This window comes from Ursus maritimus, unplaced genomic scaffold (assembly GCF_017311325.1).
Source record: "Ursus maritimus isolate PB19 unplaced genomic scaffold, ASM1731132v1 scaffold_13, whole genome shotgun sequence".
NCBI lineage: Eukaryota > Metazoa > Chordata > Mammalia > Carnivora > Ursidae > Ursus > Ursus maritimus.
This window is the reverse complement of record NW_024423675.1, coordinates 20,890,248-20,907,261: the sequence shown is the minus strand read 5'-3', so window position 1 is coordinate 20,907,261 and position 17,014 is coordinate 20,890,248.

Below are 17,014 nucleotides of genomic sequence, written 5' to 3'. Positions count from 1 at the left end.
GTCTGAGGCAGGGAGTGACTAAGCCCGATTCTAAGGCTGGACATTTGAGAACAAGTGAGGTGATATAAGTAAACTCATTTTAAACATAACCCATGTGCTTAAAGAGCGGAAGCAGTATTTTGAAATTTTTACAATGTAACATTCTTTTTTGATTGCTGTAATTTGCAACGGATTTTCTTATTTTAGCAAACGTGTAGTTACATTTTTATTTTAAGATGTAACCAATTAGGGCTCTACAGAGGCCTCTGAACCCCCTTTGTTCTTCCATTTATGTGGCTGACCATGCAGCTTGCAAGGCCCTGTTTTTCCAGGTGTGAGAGAAATTTCTAACTGGGGCTGCAAGCCTTCAAAGCTCCGAGCCACGTATGCAGGTGTCCGGTGCCGTAGGGCGGGATCCTGTGTGCTGCCAGTCAGTGGTCACAGGCTTTGATGGCTCTCTGGCCCCAGGGCTTCTTCACGTGGGGAAGCCCCGTTCCTTCACTCGGGATGTGTGTGTGTGTGTGTGTGTGTGTGGAGGGGCAGATCTGGGCTCCTAGGAGCAGCAGCAGCCAAGGGTGGTGTGAGCACACCCACCTTCTGTTTGAAAGGATTCGAGGGAACCATTCCAATAAACGTGGGGAAGATGAATGTGCAGCCATCCCCCAGTCACCCTCCTGATCTGAGGCACCTCTTGTCCACGGGCTGAATGGACTGTTGAGTGTCGTCATGATACACCGCAGAAGCCTCAAAGAGAGACTTTCTATGAAATTTCTTAAAACAGAACTTCTGCAGTATAATTTTTGATGTTCTGCTTAATTCCTAAAATTCACTTGTAAGGTCTTGTTACGTTAGGTGTGACTAGGTACCCAGAACCTATAGGATTGGAGCTGGAAGTCCCCACTTCCCCGCCTACCAGAGGGCCTGTCAGGGGAAGGGGCTTGGCCACAGCTAACAGTGGTCGTGCAAAAACAGAGTCCGGAACTCTTGAACTTGAAGTTCAAGACTCCTTTACTTCTCTGGCCCTATAGAGCTTTATAAATGTGTATATGAAGTGGGCACCTGTTAATTCAGAGGTGACTTTTCCAATAGGGAACTGGCATTGAAATGTGATTTTTAAGTCTGTTCTCGAGTTATTTGTGTAAAAATTGACACATGGAGCAAGAATATAAGATATTGAATTTTCTACGTATTCAGCACTAGTAAAAAGGCTAGATTAATTTTTAGAAGTGTGCATACATGCAAATTGCTTTGTGCCCAAACAAGGTTTCTGAATGATCAACGGGTGGCAGTATTTCCCTGCCTTACACAGTCCTGTCAGCTCGCCGAAGGGAGGGGTGTCGGTCCTGAGGCTCCGGATTGAACACAGATCTAGAAACGTTGTCAAGCTGAATGGAGGAGCTAGTGCCTGGCAGTGCCCCTGGGGCCCTCCGAACCTACCTACCTACCTAGAGGGGTCACGTGGCAAAGTACCCCCCTCCGGAACAATCTGCCCTCATCTCTCTGAAAGGGAAAGAATTGAGAGAAGGGAAAAGCAAAGCCTACCCAGCTGGCCTCAACTGGACTGTTACTTCAAGTTTAATTTATAAAATGCTTGGAAAGATTTCTTTCCCCTTCACTTGTAATTTAAAAATATCGCAGGGCATACTTGACGTAGGGGTGAGACCTGGAAAGGTATTCCCAGTGGCTGCGGACCCCGGGGCAGGGGTGGGAGGCCCTGTCTGGTGATCAGGGTGGAGCTTGCAGGGTCGTTGGGCTGGAGGGAGGGCAGGACAAGAAAGGGGGGACAAAGCACATGGCAACCACACAGAGACCCCGGCGTCCTGCTGGCGTGGCCCAGCCAGAACACGAAGAATGCAATGATCGTAGTCGACATTTATTGTGGCCAGGCACTGTTGTAAACTTTTGACATGAACTGTTTTGTTTATTTCTTACAACCATCTGTGAGGTAGATATGATTGTTACACCTATTTGACAGATGAGGAAATCGAGTTTCAGAAAGAGAAACTTGACCACTTAACTAGTAATGAAGCCAGAATGTGAACTGCAAGTCCAGGGAGCCGGATTCCACACTCGGCTGCTGGTTGGGTCCGGCTGTCCCGGGCAGGGGGCACCTTCAGGCCACGTGTTCATTCTGGGCAGCCCTGAGGAGGACTTCCGTGTGGAGTCAGCCTCTGGAGCCTAGCCAGGGCTGCCCTAACCAGGGCCTCCTTGGTGAGAATTACACTCAGCATTTTGGAATGATGGCAATCTTAGATTCCTATGGCTTCACCAAATAGCACAAGTCTATACCCAGAGTAAAAGGGGCCTGGATGTTTGCATTTTATGGGGAGATCCGTATGGAATCTAAGTTTAGGCCTTGATTTGGCCTAAATCCCCTTATTTTAAGCTTGAGGGATGCTTGTGAAGGTCTGCGGACCGAGGAGCAGCATTTTTTGAGGGACATTGATGGGTACTGATCTGGCATTGGGGTGAAACATCTCACCTTGATTATTTGGTTCTTTTTTGTAACTTCTTCCACTCCACAGAATATGGTTTAGATATTCATTCAATCCATTTGAAAGCATTTACTGTTGCCTCTTATGCACCAGGCTTTGTGCTCAGCATAGGAATGATGAAAATAATAATATAATCATCAGCAGCAGCAGCAGCAACAACAGCTAACATTTATTGAATGCTTATCATATACCAAGTCCTATGCCAGGAATCTCGAAGTCTTAGGAAACTGGGTCTGCTCTGCATTCATCGTGGGTGACTGCGGTCTTCCTTAACTTTAACGACACTATTAGTATCCTCATTTACATATGCAGAAATTGAGGCACAGAGAAGTTAAGTAACCTGTCCGAGGTAATACGGCTGGAACATATGGATCCAGAGTTTGAACCCAACAGTCTGAGTCCTTGGGCTCAGCCGCTGAGCCCAGGTCATGCTGAAGACATATGATATATGAATAATTGTCACTTAAGTAGGTCTACAAAGTGGCTGTCAAAGAAGACGACTACAAGAATCAGAGCCATCCTCCTGGATGGAGTCAGGATTTGAACCCAGATCCATCTAACTCCAGAGGCCTGCTTCCATCCAGCGGAGCCATACTACCCACTGGAAAGTGGATTAGGATGCAAGTTTGGGTATGGTAGCAAAGATTGAAAGAGGAGCAGACAAACAAGCTAGAAGTTTATTTCTCTTACATCCTAGGCTGAGCACGGCAGTCCAGGGCCAGCATGGCGGCCGGGGGGTGGGCACCCAGGCTCCCTTCTTCTCCTTGCTCCGCCACTCCCAACGCTCAGCTTCCCTCTTACGGTGTGAGCTGCTCCAACGAGCATGTCTGCATTCCAGCCTGGGGAGAACAGGGAGTCTCCCTCCCTTTGAGGGCCCGTTCTGGAAAGCACTTAGGCACACGGCTGTACTTAGCTGCAAGGGAGGCTGGGGGTACAGTGGGAACCGCCTACCATTTTATTCTTTTATAAGATGGAGAGATGAATCATGGCATACATTGAGCATTCCCTTCCGTGGAAAATACCAACCAGAGGTGAGGCACAGGAAGGACCAGATGGGTGAAGGTGGCCGTTAGGAGCAATCACTCCCTGGGGCAGAGTCACAAGTGTGGGATCTGGAGTCCAGTACGCTGGTTGCACGGCTCGCAAAGCTGTGGGACTTTAAGTACACGTTACTTTATCTGTAAAACTGTGATAATAGTACCTTATGTGGGTGTCATAGGATTAAATGAGGTAATTTGATCTGAATGTTAATCCTTTCTAATCTTAACCCTGGTTCCCTGGAAAGCAAAATGTGAAGCAAAGCCTACGTGTTAATGCTTTATCAGGAAGTGCGACCTTGGGGTAGCCGGGGTGAGCCGGGGTGAGCCGGGGCGGAGGGGGTGGGAATCCACGTATGAGGCAGCGTGGCTTCAGAAGAGATCCACCTGTTAGTTGGCCCCATGAGATGTCCATTGGACAAGAGGAGGGGACGTGGAGGGGGCATGGAGGGGGACTTTATCTCCTGGGTCCCTCCTGACTCTTAACCCCTCACTGGTCCAAGTTCATCCCCTGTGGAGTTAAATGCCCCACACTGTTGAGTTGCCTCCCCTGGCCCTTGGGGTGGCTGCTGAGGAATCCTATGCCATGTCCTGTGATGGGGCTCTCCCTCCAGGTCTAGGGGTGGTGTAGGGAGCCATAGATGCCGGGCGTAGGGAGCCTCAAGCAATGGGCCACTGGCACAGTGGTAACAAGAGTAGCTGAGCACTGGAAGACTTAGAGCTTAGAGCATCCAAGGCAGCTCCTGAGATGGACCTCACAGATGACTGTTTTGTACTGCGAAGAACAGCAGCTTTGCGGTCAGACACAGCTGCCATTTCTTGAGCTGTGGAAACTTAGGCTTAGAGCACCCCCTCTGAGACTTGGCTTTCTCCCACATAAAGATGCAGTTGGGGCACTTGCATGGCTCAGCCGGTTAAGGATCTGCCTTCTGCTCAGGTCATGATCCCAGGACCCCATGTTGGGCTCCCTGCTTAGTGGGGAGGCTGCTTCTCTCTCTCCCTCTGCCCCCCCCCCACCAACCTGTGCTCTTTCTCGCTCTCTCTTAAATAAATAAATAAAAGCTTAAAAAAAATGCTGTGATACAGCCTGTCGGACGGGGTTGCTGTGCGGACCAGTGATGTGGTTTCTGTGAAAGCACCTAGTGCCAGGCCGGGTAGATAGATAGCAGCTTCCTGCCAGCTCTCCTCCACTCGAGCTGCGGGATCCAGACTCTCCTTCCACTGCTAGTGTTTGATGAGAAGCTGACATCTCTTTTTCACTCTTTTGTACAGAGTCATGCAAACAAGAATTAAGATACCTCTTCTACCCACCTTCCACCAAGACTGACGCTTAGAATCTTGCTACATACAGATTCTAGAGCCAAGATGGTCACCTCAGGTGAGGCTAAGGAGCTCCTGGCTGTGGCCCAGAAAAGCTTCTGCAATTATCAACTAGGCTTTGGCAAAACCCCTGGCCCCACAGCTCTTCACATTACTCTATCCTCAACATCTGGAGGGCAGCAACACATTTACCTGGTTCACTGCTATCTCCAAGCCTAGCCCAGAATGGAGGAGAGCGACGGTAAGTTTATTCAGCGTTTTGTGATGTGTGAAGTGCCACTCTGAGCACTTCGTGAATTTAATCTACTTGAAGTCTCAGGCAAGCCACTAAGTGAGGTCAGCAGCTACCTTTGCCAGAATCGCCTGGAGGCTTTTAAAAGTGCAGACTTCCAGGGTCTTCCTCAGATCTGCACCAGGACATCTGGGGCAGGGCCCCGAGGCTGCATTTGTAAGCAGGGGTTTAGGTGTCTCTCTTATCCCGAAGCTCAGAGGTCCAGCCCTGTCTCGACTTCCGTTTGGGATCCCAACTGGCCAAATCCTATAAATTAATGTCCATTTCCAAGTGAGAATGTTTCCTTACCTGTGTGACTCTGCCACATACGGGGAAGTTGAGCGCTTTGCCCCAAGGTATGGGGTTAATAAAACAGTCAGTCATATTGTAGTAACACTGAATGGTGTTAGACGGTGAGCATGGAGGAATGTATAGAACTGTCGAATCACTATGTTGTACACCTGGCACTAATATAACATTGTTTGTCAGCTATACTTCAATAAAGAAGCAACAAAACAAAACAAAACCCCAGACCAGCAGTCACAGCTCTAGAACCCAGATAGCCATTCTTCTCAACACAGAGTAATAATAATAATGTATTAGATACATCTGTGAGTTGCCTCTGATCCCCTAGGCTGTAAGTCTTCTGGCCCAAAGTGAGCTTGCGTAGGAAGTGACCAAAGCTGGAGTCAGAGGGGTTTGGGTATGGAGCTACTGTTGTGGTTTTAGAGCTCCACAGCTACTCGTGACCGTCCTTGTGTGGCCACTGCTGGGCGCCTGCCTCCCTACTTCTCCCCCGGCCTTCCAGTGAGCCCCTCGTAACTGAGACACTCCAGATAAGCCAGGAGAGCCTCCTGAGAGGGGGGTGCGATTGGGGTCCCAGGCCCGAGGGCCCTCAAACCCTGGGACTGTACCTCACAAAGGGATGGCCTGGTCCAGGGCCCTTGCTCTCAGCTCACGGCTTCTGGGTAAGAGAGGTGCATGGACACTTTGTTAAAAATGCAGTTTCAAAGCCCCATGTCCTCCTCTCAGAAACCCTGACTCGGAAGTTCCGGGTGATTCGGGTGAAGGTGACCTTGAGGCCTCGCTGGTTGCCCTTTCCCTAGGGCCTCAAACCGTACTTGCTCGTCCTGTGAAGAGCAGGCGGTGGATTTTTTAAAAAAACATAAGCATTTATTTCATTTTCATGTATAATAATTTAAAAAGTAGTTACTGAAGAAACTAGCGAACATTCTAAAAACAGGCAGAGGATAGGGCATGCCATTTGCCCCACTGAGCCTTCCCTGGGGCCTGTGAAAACCCCACCAGCACCAGCGCGGGCTTCGGCCACCCTCCCAACCCGCAGATGGGTGTTGCTGTTGATCCGACTTTTTGCGGATGTTTCATTTCCCCAAATATAAACAACTTGAAAAGAAAGGAAGAAAATGAAAGCCGAGGGAAAATGGGCTGTCCAAGTAGACTCAGGAGGTTAAAAGCATTCATTCGGCTCATGAGGCTCAGATTCGTGCCGGAGATGTTTGAGTTTTCCTGTCCTCTGACCCGGGTCACGGAAGCTCCCCAGCTTCTGGGCATCCCGGCAGGAGACAGACTTCCCCCTTCCCGTGGGGGACACCCCCTACCGCACCCTGCCAGAACCAGGGGCAAAGTTCACTCAGCGTTGGATCTTGCTTTCCTCTGGCGGTCCCAGCTACTAACCCACAACTCACATTGTATCAACTCGCCTTGTACCCACGTGCAGAATTGCAAGCGAGAATGTTCCCTTTAACCAGTAACTCTCTGTGACTGGTGAACCAAAGCTTCTCCCCGCTCAGGTGCCTTTTTTATGTGGAATAGCTGTTTGGGGCTGCAGCGGGGAGAACATCATTGCTGTTACATGGCTGACTTCTTTCTGATGGGTTTAAATGATTTCTTTAGTGACTCCCTGACAGGCTTCCATCCAGGGTTTGTGGGGCCCAAAGCTTACTTAATTTTGGAGGCCCTCGGAAACAAAAACACACGTTATAAAATTAGGTATAAAAGTATTTATTTAGAATGAGAAATCACAAATAAAAAAGAACACAAACATTATAAAATTCAAACAATACACTATTTTCATGAATTCTTTGAAATGCCCTTATAACACTGTTCCTTTTTGGTTTTGGTTTTTTGTTGTTGTTGTTTATTTTTTGTTCTCACACTCAATGACTTTGTAATTTTTTTTTATGGAGAAAAGAGAAAGATACTTCATTTTTCATCAAATCTGGCTGATCAAAATGTGTTTTTCATTATTATATTTTAGTAAATTTCTTCCAACTTCACAAATCTTCACTGGCAATGTCATTTCTAGGCCTGTTCTCAGTGTTTGAAAACGGCTATCAAGTTTCTTTTCTATATGAGCTGTAAGAACTGGATGGATTTTCCAGACTTGTTTCTGGCTTTGTACGTTCCAGTGCTTGGCCCTCCTTCACTACGCCAGCCAGGCTTCCAGAATGTGCTCACCCTGCTACACAGCCCCTGGCCTTGCACCCTCGTGTCACGAGGACAAATGAGAATGCCCAGCGGCGGCAGGAGACTTCCTGGAGGCCATGCTTCAGGGTGGCCCGCAATAATCTCGCAGCACGTGGAAGTAACTGCAAACCACGTAAAACGTCCCATGAAACCCAAATTAAATGGACCCCTCACTCAGCTTCTCCTCCTCTGATGCTCAGACTGTCTTCCAGCAACTACAAGCGTGTGACGGAGGGGAGGGCAGAGGGGAAAGCGTCTTCATTGACGAAGGTTAAAATATTTCACTAGGACCCTTCCCAGCGACCTTGAAGTGAGGCGTCCTGGCCCTGGAGGTCCCTCACCCTTGTGTAAATCCACGTCTGCCGCTGCCTGGTTTGTGGAAAGGAAGAAGAGCCTCTTCCTGTCTTGGCTCTGTGGTTAGTTACTGTGTTGGATTCACGCGTGGCGGGGACAGGCCTCCGTGTGGCTCCCTCCATGCTGGGACTGCTGTCACTTTAGCCTTGGTCCTAGGACGGACCTGCTTTGAACTCCCCAGCTCCTTTGCTAAGATGTGAGAAATGCAGACCCTCAATTGTCTAGCTATAAAGATGGCATTAGAAGTAGTTGCTTCCCCATTCTGGTGATTTCTGCCCCAAGGAGAAGGAAGGCAAACTCTATTTCTCTTACGGTCCAGAGAAGACCGTGTGGGAGGAAGGGGGCTGACGTCGAAGGTCTTGTGTGAGCTGGTGTTCCCGTGTTCCCGTTTGACAGCTCGACTTGAGTGAGTGGTTTCTTGGGAGAGGTCCACTGTCGGGAAATTACTTCCTGTCAAATTAAAGGTGATAATAGGCAATACCTGGCAGTGTTGGAAGGCACCGAGAAGGCAACGAGACAGAAGAGAGGATTTCTTTGTTTGTCTCGGCCAAGCCAAAAATGTTGGTCAGCACCAATAGCCTGGCTTATAGGGAAATTGGGGTTCAGGTAGTCACAGGTCACATGAGACATTCTGTTTAGGGGCTCAGAATTAGTTTTTATGTTTTTGTGGGTCTGCAAATAATGATCGTCTTTGGTAACACATAGGCCCTGCCATAGGGCAAGGACCCTTGGGAGGGGTAACACCATGCTGCCATGTTTATTCACACCACAGTGAGAATTTGTTCATCAGCTAATCCCATAGATTTGATGTCTGGGATTATCAGGAAGGAGACCAGCCTTGTAAAGTGTTGGGGAGGACAGTGTGGGGTTCAGAGCTCTGGCCTCTCCCACCCCTTTCCCTCAGGGTGAGGGGCCCTAGCAGCCTGTGAGTGACAAGAAGCTCCTGGCATCAGGAATGAGGGGCAACCTGAAGTGGGGGTGAAGTTGGGAGAGTGTCAAAGAGAAATTCCAGTTGTCTCGGTGGCTATTCTAAAGCTGACCCGGAGTCTCTCAAATAACCTATGGTCTTCTTTTCCCAGAAGCCTTGCTGAAGAAGAAGGGAAGGGATGTGGCTCCGGTTCTCAGGATGCTGACGTGATTCTGTTCTCAGGAAGCCCCAGGATCTGGGCCATCCCATGTGGTAACCATGATGGTAACCACCAGTGTGCCATGCTTGCCTCTTCCCCTCCCCTCCCCCATCTTTCTTCCTTCCTCAAATATCCCTGAGTACTAGCCATTTGCCAGGTGCGGGATTCAGAAGGGAGCAAACACAGACCAAGTCCCTATCCTCATAGGCTTACATTCGCGTAAGGAGGGACTTGAAAACAGTACTACGTGACATGCTAGCCACTGTACTCTGTTTTTATCTCAAATCCTCCCAACCGCTCTGCAAATGCGGATTATTATTCCCATTTTACCAATAAGACAATCATACCTAAGACAGTTTCTGAAAGACAATACTCACTCTGTAGAATGAATGAACTGGTGAACAGAGGCACCGCGAATGGAAGCAGCGGACCCACAACCACACAGCTCCAAACCCAGCTCCAGGGTCTGGCTCCAAAGCCTGGGTCTGGCTTTCTAGACTGGGTGGGGTTAGACTCTGCCCTGATTCTGGAAACAAAGGCAAATGGGCCTCTCCCTTCTGAGCTCATCACTGCTTTCACCCTTCATCCTTCTCCTCTCTGTTTTTGAATCTTCCCTTCCCCCTTCTTTTTTCCCTATCCCCCTCCCATTCCTTCTCGTCCTGTCTGCTTCTCAGCAGATCTCAGCAGACAGGACAACCAACAGTATGACTGTCTTTCGTAGGGGCCTTCGGGCCTGGAGAATCAGCTGCCTCCTGGAGAGTGGTGTGTGGTGACAAGAAAGCTAAGGAGAAGGAACGAGAATCTAGTCATCCTCACCTTGGCACCGCACACCCAGGGAAAGGGTTTCAGACGGGACTGGTGAATAGTGATGAAACAGTCCATTTCGAGAAGACTCTTACAGGCTGAAATGTGTCCCCCAAATCCATACATTGAAGTCCTAACATTCTACAATCTCAGAATGTGACTGTATTCGGAGATTGTATTTAAAGAGGAGAGTACGTTAAAATGAGGCTGTTAGGGTGGCCCCAATCCCATCTTCTTGGTGTCTTTATAAGAAGAGAGGGTTAGGACACACAGAGACACCAGGAGCGTGTGTACACAGAGGTATGACCCTTCTGAACAAACAGCAAGAGGGCACCACCCGCAAACGCAGCACAGATGCCTCGAGGGGAAAGTAATTCTGCGGGCACCTTGACCTTGGACTTCCAGGCTCTTGGACTCTTTAAGCCGCCCAATCTGTGGGTTTTGCGATGGCAGCTGTAGCAGACTAATACAATTCTTAGTCTCACATCCTCAAAATACTGAGATTGGGGGCACCTGGGTGGCTCAGTCGTTAAGTGTCTGCCTTCGGCTCAGGGCGTGATCCCAGGGTCCTGAGATCGAGCCCTGCATCAGGCTCCCTGACCCACTGGGAGCCTGCTTCTTCCCCTCGCACTCCCCCTGCTTGTGTTCTCTCTCTCGCTGGCTGTCTCTCTCTCTGTCAAATAAATAAATAAATAAAATCTTTAAACAAACAAGCAAACAAAAAACAAAATACTGAGATTGGAGATGCTTTTGCTTGCTTAAAACTTCTTCTCAGAAGATAGTTAAGAACCTTCTTCCCCGTGTCCTCTAATGGGGAGTGGGCACTGTGAGTCACAATGCCTGGCTGGGTGGTCTGGGCCACCCCTCTGGGGACCTTTCTCAGGCTCCTGGCCCTTCCCACCTGAGAGCGCTGACAGAAGTTGTGTGTGGTCTTCCGAGCAGGACAGGGGGCCCCGGGGCCCAGGGGACAGGGCAAATGGCTGTCAGCGTGCGCGGCGATTCTGAGGCCTAGAATTTATGTAACTGGAACATGGAGTCTTAAGTCTTGGGGCCAAAGAGGGATTAGGGTCGACAGGATGTTGAAAATAGAACTAAAATGAGTCCGAGGAGCTCCATTCACGTGAAGCAGGACTTGCCTGGCCTCGGTGTGGACCGTGTGAAACAGGAAATAATTCGATGTTGTTTGGTGCTCGTGCAACGACCCGGGCTCACCCAGGAGCCGGCGGGGAACAGCTGTCACAGTGGCCACGTCCGCTTTCATACAAGTTCTAATTGGACTAGCGGCTTATTCCGAAGGCAAAACAACCGTTTTCATTTTGTTGCATGTGGAAAGGCCAGTCACAGTGGAGCCATTTTCGGCAAATCAGAGTTAGGCTTGGGTGTGCCACGGCCTGGTCTTTCCCTGGTGAAGAGTTCGGCAGTGCGCCGTCCTTCTCCCCTCTCCAGGGCAGGCCATCCTCGCCTCCTTTCGGACTCCCGTGCCCTTGGCGAAATGAGTACCCCTTGAGCATTTCAGCAGGCCGTGGATTTCGTGAAGGCATCAGCCGTGTCCCATTCATTCTGGTGCAGCTGGCCATGTGAGGGGCTCGGTAAGCGTGTATCGGATGAATTGAGGACAGGAATAAATACAGGAACTGGTAAATTCTCCGCGAGGACGGCAGGAGTGAAGCCAACGGCACTAGCTGCTAAGAGGCTGGTCATCAGCTGTTCCACCTGAAGTTAATTTCCTTAAAAACGAGAACCTGACATTTGTACAGTGGTTCACAGCGTGTACAAAGTCTTTCTTCACCCAAGAGCTCTGCCACCCTTTCCAGGTCTTTCCAACGCCGTGGTTGCCAACTTCTACCTGGTCCATGGGTCTGAAAGAGAACCCTCCGCGTGTTCCAGCTCTGACTGGCTCTGTCTGGAGCAGGCGTGAGCTGCCCCCTTGCCTCTTGGGGATGGAGCCTCCGGGTGACTCTGAAGGTGACAGCTGAATTTTACGGCTCACACCCCGCAGGGGCCTCCACTGTTCTGTTTACGTGCTCACTAGCCGCAGTGGATCCCGATCTCTGACCCAGGCTCCCGCGGCTAGATGTCTGCTGTCCTGTTTCAAACTCCGGACACTCCTGGAAGTTCCCTCTCTGTCCAGGTGTGGGCACGCAGGCACGCACACGTGCGTTCGCCTGTGCGAGTGCTTTGTGGGTTTTCTGACCTGATTTCCTATTGTCCCTACGGTCTACTTCACCCTTCAGGTGAAAGCTTCCTGCTTGGCACCTGCTCTTCTGAGTTCTTTTGAAAGCATACCACCCGTCCAAGGTGGAACGCACACCCGTCCTTGCCTCTCCACATCTGCCGCCCTTTGACTGCAGAAAGATTGCTTTTTGTACAGTTCAGGCAGAGGGATTAGTGTTAACCCCTCTGGCTGCTTTTGCTTGAAGTCAAGCATTCGAGAAGGTGGCTGAGACTGTTTTGCATTTCAAAACCATTTTGAAAGCAATCAATCACCAGCATGTGCTGCCCTAGTTTACCATGATATTTTTACATCAAAGTGAGCCAAGAAGCCCATTTTACTCCATGGTCTCTGTAAGAAAGGGAGACACCCAGCAAAGAGTACAAAGCTGCAGGGTCCTTGGTAGTGGCTCTCGGAGGTCTGAATCCCTCTAGAGCTTTCCAGCTGAATCCATAAAAACGAAAGAAGGCGTAGCACTTCAAGGCTGCCCTTGGCAGCCAGCCACAAGCGACACCCAAGTTCCTGGACACCTTCTTATTTAACCATTTAACTAGTACTTGCTGAATTCAACTGAGCACTGGGAAGACTACTTGCAGGTGCCAGGGGCCAGGAGCCAAGGCTCAGGGCAACCCTGCCTCTTCCATACAGCCCTCCAGAATAGTGCATTTCCCATCTGGTGTTATTCCTCCTTTCTCCTCTCTGATCCCAGAATGCTCTGCCTGCCCCTTCATTAGAGTGTTTACTGTGTGTTATCCTGAGTTGTGGGATATTTGTTGCATGTCCTACCCATCCATATAAGCCTCTTGAGGCTGAAGAGTGTCCCCTAGGGCACACAGCTGCAGGATGGCAGGTGCCTGCGGTTTGCTGAATTGAAATGAACTTAAAATTTAAAATTCTCACTACTTCAAATACTTTTCACAGCCAGTTTCTGGTGGTGCCATGTGCTGGGTTCCAAATGACCTAGGGGTTTAGGAAGTGGAGGAGAGCTCCCAGCCATCTGTGTGGGGGGTGGGGGCGGCTAGTGCGGCCTGACCTCAGGGTCAGGGATCTACCTTGCTCGGGGATCTGGACTCACTCAGGGGCTGCCTATCCAGCAGATTCTCTCTCTTTCCCTGCTCTAATTGGGAGCGAGGCTCCATCCTTGCCCTTTCCAGCTTCTGCCACGTGCTGCATGAGACTTCAGACAGCACAGATCTGTTTTTAGATTTTGCCTCACGTGTGCTCAGCGAACTTAATGAGCTCTCTATAGGGGTAGCTGTCTTGAGAGACTGTTGCTAAGGGCCAGTCACACGTTTCTCACTGTGTTGTGATGGAAACATGATTAGATGCTGATCCCGGCTCAGCAGAACCCACTGGAGTGTCTGGTTGGAGTGGCCTCTTCTGCAGGAGCCTGTGGGATTTCACAGGCCGACGGATGCAACCTTGTGATTTCAGCAAATGCACAGAGGGTGGTAAAATGCCAGGAGGTGGGGGTTCGGGAAGACTTCAGATCCGTGCCGTTAAGGGCACATGCCCACTTCAGCTGCTTTGCCTGAGCACCACCTGCAGTGGGCACCAAAGAAGCAGGACCTATACGGCCCCTCCCTCCTGGGAGGAGTGACACAGGTCACTCGCTCCAGGTCATTCCCTCCAGTAGCATGGAAGCAGCTGGGGAAGTGAGAATAGACAGAAATTGTTAACTGGCAATCGGGGGATGCCTAGGCCTAAGTACGGAAGGTCAGGGGGTCCAGAGGAAGGAGAGTAGCTGGTGGGGGGGGGCGGTTTGCATGGGCTGGAGTGATCAGTAAAGGTAGCCCTTGAACTAGAAGGTAAGGGGCCCTTAGCAGAGTAGGACGGATCAGCATGAACGGGGCTGAGGCAGGAGTGATCCCCTGGCAAATGGTGGTGATGGTCATTGTTCACGGACCACCCTCTCTGGGCCAGGCTCCAGTCTCCGTGCTTCTTCTCTCTTCCTCACCACGAATAGTTGGTGCTGTTGCCCAATTTTCCCAATGAGGACCGAGGCCCAGTGAAGTTACATACCGTGTCCATGGTCACACAGCTGGTGAGCTGCAGTTTGGAGTTAATCCCAGGTTGTTCTGACTCTAAAGCATGGAGGGGGGAGTGGGGTGAACGGCCTGACAGAGGAAGAGGTCTGGACTGGGGTGGAGAGGGTGTTAAGTCAGTCCATAGAAAGGACAGGATAGCCCCTGAAGGGCTTGGCTCAGATCCTGCGGGTAAGGGGTCTCCAGAGGAGGGTGGTACACTTCAACTGAATCACATGAAAATCCTTGGTATAGGAAATATTAATGTGTATACACACACACACACACACACACACACACACTAGATGCGTACGACTATACCAGTAGATTATGTATTTTCATAAAGCACAAAAATATAAAAAGTGTTGAAGAATGAGATAAAATGAAACATGCCCTCTCTCATATATACGCACACACAGACATATTTTTAAGGTGGAATTCTTTATTTTTTATTTTAATTAATTATTTTTGAGAGAGAGAGGTAGGAAGGGGCAGAGGGAGAGAGAGAATCTGAAGCAGTCTCACGTCCAGTGCAGAGCCCTATGAGGGTCTACTCTCATGACCCTGAGATCATGACCTGAGCCAAAATCAAGAGTTGGAAGCTTAACCGACTGAGCCACCCAGGTGCCCCAAGGTGAAATTCTTAAGGTGGAAAATATTAGTGTGTATATTATATAATACATATAAAATATTAGTGTGCATACCTAAGTGCTGTGTATATAATATATTATATGTAACATATGAAATATTAAAAAATGAGAGAGAGTACTTTATCTCATTCTTTAACATGTTTCATATTTTTGTGCTTTCTGAAGTATATAAAATATTGGTACAGTAGGGTGTGTCTATAGTTTATATATAATTAAGTGTATATATATATTGGGGGTACAGGTGCAAAAATGTTTTACTAATGGGCTTTGTGATAGAATTAGTTGGATATCTACTGCTGAAGATGATGTTCAGGGAAGGATGGCACGTGGAGTCCCTATAAACATTAGGATTATAAACTACACAGACCCTCAGAAGAAGGTGGGAGCTGGAGGCCAGTAGGAATTCTGTCAGATCCAGGGTCTAGGGAGCCACAGAGGCATGAAGCTGATGGTGACAGGCTGAGGCCAGGAACTGGCCCCATTTCCTAGTCAGAAAGGCCTGGGGGGAGGCCAAGGCCAGGGGTCAATAGCCAAATCCCACTGGTACAGCAAAGTGTTCATAGCCCTTGATGTGAGCCCAGGAGATCCGGGTGTAGACCAGGGTCACACAGTGAGGTGGGCAGTGGGATTGGGGATGTCAGGATAAAGCAGATTCTGGTCATGGATTTGTGTCCAGGCCAGGAGAGTTAGCGGGAACAAGCCAGGGCTCCACACTCAGTGTGCTGAAAAACTTGGGGGATTCAGGGATCATAACTGGTATAGACAATATAGGAGAGTAGAGGCAATGTGGTCTAAGGGTTAAAATATGGGCTTTACAGTCAGGACAATCTGGGCTTAAAGTCCAACTCTGCCACTCCCCAGCTGCATGAACTTGTACAGCTTCCCCAGCCTCACTGAAATTCACTTGCCTTACACGGATAAGGGATAACAACACCTACTTCTTGGGGTCGTTGTGAGGATTAAGTGAAATAGATGATATATATGAAATATGTCGGGTATTATATAATATATGATAACTGCTATCATTATTTCAGAATTATTATTGTAGTGAGTCTTGGGAATAAGGCGGCTGCCTGGGAATCACAGCTGGGGCAAAGACTAGAGGCAGGTCCTCTACTTGGGTAACTGGATGCCTCTCCCTTCAATTCCACCAGCCTCTGGTCAGGGGAGAAAGGAGGATTGTGGATATAAAGAACCAGTCCAGGTGTAACAGCAGCTCTCCACCACCTGAGTGAGCATGAGCTGTGAGAGTCTATCTGTCCAGTGATGGCAGTTGTTATGGGGCCCACCTTCCACCTCAGGGTCTTTGCACCAGCCACTCCCTCTGTTCCACCTGCCCTTACCCTGGTCTCTACTTGGTTGCTTCCTCTGTGTCATTCATAATTTTAACCATCACCTTCCCTGAAAAGCCCTCCCAGACTGCTTTAAAGCTGCCACCATGTGTATAGCATTCCCCCAACTCCAGCAGACTACTCATTCTTTTCAAGTATGAACAGATCATTCATCACAGTAGGCTGTATGATGGCTATAAATCATATCTCCATAAATTAAAAGGGCTGACTTCATATAGAGTATATTCTCTGACCACAATAAAATTAAATCAGAAATCACTAACAAAAGGGGTGCCTGGGTGGCTCAGTCGGTTAAGCATCTGCCTCTGGCTCAGGTCATGATCCCAGGGTTCTGGGATCAAGTCCCACATCGGGCTCCCTGCTCAGTGGGGAGCCTGCTTCTCCCTCTCCCCCTGCCCCTTCCCCCACTGATGCTCTCTCTTTCACTCATCGAACTGTCTCAAATAAATAAATAAATAAAATCTTAAAAAGAGAGAGAGAGAAACCACTAACAAAAAGAAATCTGGAAAATTTCCAAGGATTTGGAATTAAGTGACACTTTTCTAAGCAACCCATGGGTCAAAGAACGAATCATAAGGGAAATTAGAAACTATTTTTAACGTTAAAAGAAAAGAAAAATTTTTAACTGAATGATAATGAAAATGCAACATATCAAAATATGTGGGGTGCAACTAAAGCTGTGCTTAGAAGAAAACTTTTAGCTTTCAATGCCTATATCAAGAAATAAGAAAGTTAATTCTATGAATACATACATCAAAACATCATGTTGTACACCTTAAATTGATGCATTTTTTATATTTTAATTCTATTTCAATAAAGCTGGGGGGAAAAAAGGAAAGGTATAAATGAACAATCTAAGCTTTCATGTTATGAAGCTAGAAAAACATAAGCAAATATAAAGG